The following is a 7051-nucleotide window of genomic DNA, read 5'->3' on the forward strand; positions in this document are numbered from 1 at the left end:
TAATGTTAGGGCTGTGGCTAGTGACTGTGCTGAAGTTCTCTATCTAGCATTTGTGGCTTGTCGGAAGGGTAATATTAACTATTTAACATGTAATGGTGTACTTAACTCTTATCTAGCACGCTGTTTTTCTCATTACTTTGGGGAGGGAGGGGCCACGTTTTGCTGGCACTGTTTAACTTGCTTACCTGCTGACCTGGCAGTTTGCTTGTGCTATAACCTTTACTGTAGGTGCTACTTAGGAGTAGAGTAAGTGCTGGGTGGTGATATCAGTTTAAAAGATTAAAAAAAAAAAAAAAAACAAACAAAACACAAAACATAACAAAAAAAAAAACAAAAACAAAAAACACCAAAAAAAATCACAATAAAAATTTGTATTTTTTCAATATTGTATAAAAATAAGTGTTCTAATTACCTCATCCCCCTTCCTTTGCAGGTTTTTCTTCCCCCCCCTCACTCCATCCCCTCACTGGGATTTAGTGCATCGAACCGCTCGCACGGGTCCCCCTGACTTTTGTGAAAAGCGCATTCTGTTAAACAGGGATGTTGTTCCCGAGCTGTGGCAAAACTCACCGCCCCGGCACGGAGGCGGTGGAGGAAAAACCCGGCTGCCAAAATCCTACTTGCGGGGAAAAAAAAAAAAAAATAGATGTTGAAAAGATGCTCTATGGGGATGAGGTGGTCTGGGGTCTGCTCTGCAGGTGAGGAACGCCTGTCCCCGGAGGCCCTGCACCCCTCCTTCCTTTCTCACCTCTTTTTTTTCTTTTTTTTCTCCAAATTTGCCTCCTTCTCCCAAAAGAGACTTCTCCCCCCCCCAAACTGTTTGTAAATAAAACTACACCTACGTAGTCTGGAAGAAAAGGTGGAGCCATACTGAAGCAAGAGAGCTCTTTTTTTTTTTTCATGATCATTTTGAGGGTTTTTTTTTCTTCTTCTTCAGAAAACAGTGGTGGTGTCACCTTGTGCTCTGTTGGGGTGATGGGAATTTCTCAGCCAGCCCGTGATGACCCCGCGTTGAGTTTCCCCCGCTACCAAAACGTGCCACAGCCCATCGGCGTTGGTTTGGAAACAACCTTTGGCTTCTGTTCCTGTAACATCTCCTTTTGCTCTCGAGGTTTTTTTGTGTGACGTGAAAAGCTGAGTGGCCAAGTCCCCCCCCATGGTGGCACCTGGTGCCTCGGGGCCCATTGGTGACCCTCCATGCTGAGTTTTTCCTGACCCGCAGGTCGGTTTGGCGGAAGCAGGAGGATGCCGGCACAGGGACAGGCTGGAGCAGAGCTTTGCCATCAGCCCGGTGTGACATGGGCTCATCCTCCTGTCTCCACCACGTCTGTGGTTGAACCTCAGCCCATCTCTCTTCTTCCCACGTCTACCCATCCCTTGACACGTGCCGGGGAGATGGAGCTCCCCTTCCCATCCCCGCCTGGTGGGTGTCCTCCATCGAGCAGGGGTCCTCCATCGAGCAGGGACCCTCCTCGCAGACCGGCGGGAAGGCTGGGAGGTGTTTGACAATTCTCTTTCTTTTTTTTTTGCTGCTTTTTTTCGCTCGTCCAAGTTCTGCTGGCACTTTAGCAGGGGTGTTTGCAGCATGAGAAATGGCCATGATTTTACTGCCTGTGTTTGGTACCTATCGTGTGATACTTGAAGAGATCAGGGGTGTTTTGCCCTTTGAGTCGGCTCTTTATTAATTTTTATTTTTTTTCTTTTTTTCCTCCTCTTTTTCTTGCGTTGTTGATGTAGTGGGCACATCTGCCACCCTGACAAAATGCCTCTTCTCTAAGAGTATAACCTCTCCAATAGTTGTGTATAATTAAAGAACTGTAAACTTTTTTTAAAATAAAATATGTATATACCTTGAAGCTTGGCTGGTGCTTGATCGCTGAGAGCTTGGGCTTGCAAGGAGAGACCCTGGACCTTGCGGCGTTGACTCGGCATCCCTCCAGCACTTCACCCGTGGTACATCTGTGCCAGATCAAAGCCGTTCCAGGACATCTTCTGCCTGGAGATGATCTGCTGGAGGTGGAAGCAGAGGTTGTTGTGCACACCCAACACGCTGATGGTAGTGCTCGGGGTAGCCAGCTCCTTCTCCAGCTCTTTGCAAGCAGCTGGGTGATGTCCTTCCATGCCCTGTGACTGCGGCCGTGGCACCAAAGTGGATTTTTAGTGTCTTGGGCTGGAAATGAGGGATCAGTGAAGCCATGGGGGCATCTATCCTTCCCCATCCCTCCAGTTGCGCAGCCTTATAGGGTGGATTTCTTTCAAGGTCTCCTCTTGCAGCAGGACCAGTCGTTACAGGTAACGCTGCCTGAGATGCCGCAGCCATCGTGAGAGCCGTGTTTGGTGTCCTGGGCCGGTAATTATGGCAAAGGTGGCTGTTTTCTGTATAATTGTGCATGAAATTTGGCTTAATGTTATATGGGGAATGGGATAATGCGTACAGGGGATGTGACCGGGAGTGGGAGCAGTTCAAGGACCCCCAAGCTGGCGTTTCGGCGCTGTGGGTGGTCCAGGGCAGGGGACAACAGCCTGGCATGTGGCTTCTCCTCGTCCTGGTTTAACTTGCTGCATCCGCTCTCCCAAATTTGCTGGAGCTGAGCAAGACCTTCCTCTCCATCATCCTTGCTCCAGCCAGGGCTGTTTGTCCCCCCTCCCTCGGACCCAGCTTGGGGACAGGGTGGTGGGTCCGTGTCATGCCAGTGCCACCTGCTGCCAGCACCCAGCTTGAGCACCTTCAGGTGATGCTGGGTGCGGGGGACACACACACCCCCCGTCCCAGTGCCACCTCCTGTGGCCACCAACCCTCTGGGCTCTGTCCCTCCATGGGGAGGGAGCAAGGAAGGGGGGGAAAGCTCTATACCCCCTCTGCTGTGTGTCCCCCCCACTTTTAGGGGAGCCAGCCGGGGGTGCGCTGTCCCCTCTCCCCAGTAGGTGGCCCCCGTGCCACACCAGTAGCCTCCCACTCTGCCCAGTACAGGCTAGAGCTGGCCCCGGTGCTGGGTTCTCTCCCTGTCCCCTGGCTTGTGGCCCCATCGCTGCTCTGTCCCCACTGTCCCCTGGATGCCAAGTGCCACCCGCCATCCAGCCATCCTCCCTCGGGGTTTTGGGCTCGGCTTGGCCTGACCCGAGCTCCCGCGGGGCCCCGGGAGGTGGGTGCTGCTTTGGGGGGTGTCAGTGCTGGGATGACATGGGGGACGGTGACCCACAACTGGTGGCGGGTGCTGCTTGGTGTCCCCAGGAGCACCCAGAGGCCTCACCCTGCCCCGTCTGTGGTGGTGCCGAAGGGCATCAAAGGGCAAAGCTCTGAGCCCAGGGCTCCCATCCACCGGGCTCTGGGTGCCATCCCCAGGTGGCTCTGGGTGCCATCTCGCAGGGTTCTGAGTACCATCCCCATGGGGTTTTCAGTGACATCCCCATGGGACTCTGGGTGACATCCCTGTGGGGCTCTGGGTGTCACGCCCAAGGGGCTTTAGGTGCCGTCCCCACGGGGCTGTTGGCTACCACCACAGGACCTTGGGTGCTGTCCCCAAGGGACTCTGGGTGCCATCCCCACAGGGCCGTGGGGGGTCTGGGTGACATAGCCACAGGGCTGTGGGTGACATTTCCATGGAGCTGTGGGTGCTTTCATCACAGGTCTTTGGGCGCCTTCCCCATCGGGCTCTGCTACCACCACAGGGCCTTTGGGTGCCAACCCCAAGGGGTTCTGGGTGCCAAATTTCAGGGCTTTGGGTGCCAAATTTCAGGGCTTTGGGTGCCATCTCCATGGGGTTCTGGTTGCCCCCACCATCACAGGGCCTTGGGTACCGTTCCTGTGGCTGGCTGGGCGCCATCCCCATGGAGGTCTGGGTGCTATCCCCAAGGGACTCTGGGTGCCACCACCTCAGGGCCTTGAGTGTCACCCCTGTGAGGGTCTGGATGCCATGTCCATGGGGCTCTGGGTGCCATCCCTGTGGCCACACAGCCCCTGGGATGGAGGGGAACAAACCAGTGCTGGCAGGTGCTGAGGGCTCTGGTCCCAGCTTTGTCCCCGTGCCAGGTGCTGGGACCTTCCACCGCGTCAACCACTCCCTGTCCCCCTCTGGGACCCAAAGGACCTTGGGGACTGCCCCAGCTGAGGAGTGCTACGCACCCATCTGGATGTCACCCCAAGGGATGACAGCGCTTTAGCCTGGCCCAGGCCACCAACACTGTGGGGGACACACACCTCCGAGCCCCAAGCAGGCACCAAGATGGGCCACTTGCGGTGACCCCAAGGGCCACAGGGGACACCTGAGCCTGCTCCGCCTGCCCCGCGGTGGCTCTGGTTACGGCCTGGATTGTTCCTCCTGGCTGGAAGAAATGCCGTCGGCGCCGGCGGATCGGTGGCCATTACTAATGCATGATGCTCCGGCGGGAGACGGCTGTGCCTGACCCCCCGCAATGGGGCTGGGCCCCCCCCCCAACCACCTGCGCCCCTCAGGGAGGGCAGGAGGGACAGATCCAGCTTTGGGGAAGGGTCTTACTACCTCCTCACTCCATCTGGGCCCCTAACACCAGCTCAGGCTGGTGCTGGATGTGCCTGTCCAACACAGCAGACCCGAGCCTGGTAAACACACGCACCAAGCTGGAGCGCGAGCATGGTGTGACTGGAGCCATCGCCACGCTGCCAAACGGGTCTTGTCCAAGAAGGACCCCACCATCCCTGCCACATCTCAGGTGGCCAGGAGGGGTTCTGCAGAGGACATTCACAGCTCGGTGCATGTTTGCTGACAGATATCTCTGTTTTCCCCCTAACCAGTGATTCTGACCCATTTGCAGCCAGGGGTTCTTCCTTCGTGCTTTGCTCCTTCCCAATTTTCAGCTCTTTTTCCCAAACTCCTCTCCTTCATCCCCAGTTTTCCTTTCCCCAGCTGAGCGCGGTGATGTCGAACCCGGCAGCTTCACCCCTTGCCCACCCGGGACCAAGTTCCCCCACAAAGCTGGGATGGTCCAACCCACCAGGGTGGGATGGTCAACCCTGCGCATCCCACCTCGGGGTGACACCCATCGGGATGAATGATGGTGACCACCTCTCCATCCCCAAGCTTCAACCCCATTTTTAAGCCAGGATCTCATGGATGGGGGATTTTGCCAGCGCCAGCCTCACTGGTGCCGTAAAACGTGCCGGGGATGGCTCCCAGCTAATGTACTTCGGTTGCGTTCCCTCATCCCTCCACATCAATATTGCATTATCGTTTCCATCCCCATCTGAGCCCAGTGAGAAGCTGTGGAAAGAAACCCGGCCCCGGCTGAGCCCCCGCACCGAGCGCCGCCGGGTCTCAGCGCCGGCGGGGCGGCTTTGCTCGACCCTCTCCGCCTTTCCAGAGGCTCTTCCAGGTCCATCTCCATTAAATATTCGTTTGAGGAACAAAAGAAGACGATCTAAATTTTTAAATAGGGCCATTTGCTCCGGTCGGTTTACGCGGCCTGAGATCTTGACGAAATTTCGGCCGTATCTTCGTGGAGCCAAAATATTGATGGTGCTGGGGAGAGGGATGAGCCTGGAGCCGAGGGCTCCCATACTACACTTGGGTTGGCACCATGCAGGCCATCCATGGTGCCTCCCAGCTCTTGGGGACCGTTCCTGGGCATCGGGACTATCCCAGGTGCCTCCTTGCTTGAGGACCGTCCTGGGTTCTTGGGGACCATTCAAAGTGCCTCTCTGCTTGGGAACAGTCCTGGGGTCGTGGAGACCACTCAAGGTGTTTCCCTGCTCGGGAACCACCCTGGGGTTTCAGGGTCCGTCCCTGGGCATAGCGGCCATCCACGGTGCCTCCATGCCTGGGGGCCATACTGGTATCTCAGGGACCATCTGTGGGCATGGAGACAATCCAAGGTGCATCCCTGCTTGGCAATCATCCTAGGGTCATGGAGATCATCCTTGCTTCTGGGGACCATCTGGAGAGCTTCCCTGCTTGGGGACCATCTCAGCATCTCAAGAACCATCCCAGACTCTTCAGAACCATCCTGGGCTCTTGGGGACCATCCTTAACCCTGGGGAACATCCAAGGTGCCTCCCTGCTTAGGGACTATCCCAAGGTCTCATGGACCATCCTGGGCTCTTGATGCTCTTCCTTGCACCTGGGGACCATCCAAGGTGCCTCCTTGTTTGAGGACCATTCCTAAGTCTCAAGGACTATCTGGGGTGCCTCCCTGCTTGGGGAACATCCTGGGGTCTTGGAGTCTGAGACCATCCAGGGTGCCTCCCTGCTTGGTGACCATTGCAGGGTCTCAGGGACCATCCCAGGCTCTTGGGGCCCATCACAGGTTCTAGAGACCATCCCAGGGCTTGAGGCCATCCATGGCGCCTCCTTGCTTGACAACCATCTCGGGCCCTTGGGGACCACCTCAAGTCTTGCAAACCATCTGGGATGCCTCCCTGCTCGGGGACCATCCTGGGGTCTTGGAGATAGTCCTGCGGTATGGGACCATCCAGGGTGCCTCCCTGCTTGGGGGATGCTCAGGGACCATCCCAGGCTCTTGAGGCCCATCCCAGGTTCTAGCGACCATCCCAGAACATGGGGTCCATCCATGGTGCCTCCCTGCTTGGCATCTATCTTGGGCTCTTGGACACCATCCCAGGTCTCAGGAACCATTTGGGGTGCCCCCCTGCTTGGGGACCACCCTTGGGCTCTTGGACACCATTCAGAGTGTGTCCCTACTTGGGGACCATCCCAGGGTTTGGGACCCATCCTGGGGAACCACCCAGAGTCTCTCCTTTCTCCAGCACCACCCCAGGGTACCACAGACACCACCATCCCAAATGCATCCCCATCCCCAGCGTGGGGCAGAACTCAGCCCCATCCCAGATAGTCACCCCAAGATCCAGCACCCTCACCCCCATCCCAACCTCCTCCCTCCTCTCCTCCTCCCTCCCTCCATCCCTGCTTCCCCCTCCTCTCTCTTGGGGGGCTGCTGCCCACCGACGTCACCCCCTTCAAGTACTTCACAGCCCCAAAAACGCCTCTTTCCAGGGAATTTGACCCAAAAAAAAGCAAATCCAGGTGGCACCGACCGGCTTCTCCCACCGTTCATCCCG

This window comes from Charadrius vociferus, unplaced genomic scaffold (assembly GCF_000708025.1).
Source record: "Charadrius vociferus isolate BGI_N301 unplaced genomic scaffold, ASM70802v2 scaffold32, whole genome shotgun sequence".
Lineage (NCBI taxonomy): Eukaryota > Metazoa > Chordata > Aves > Charadriiformes > Charadriidae > Charadrius > Charadrius vociferus.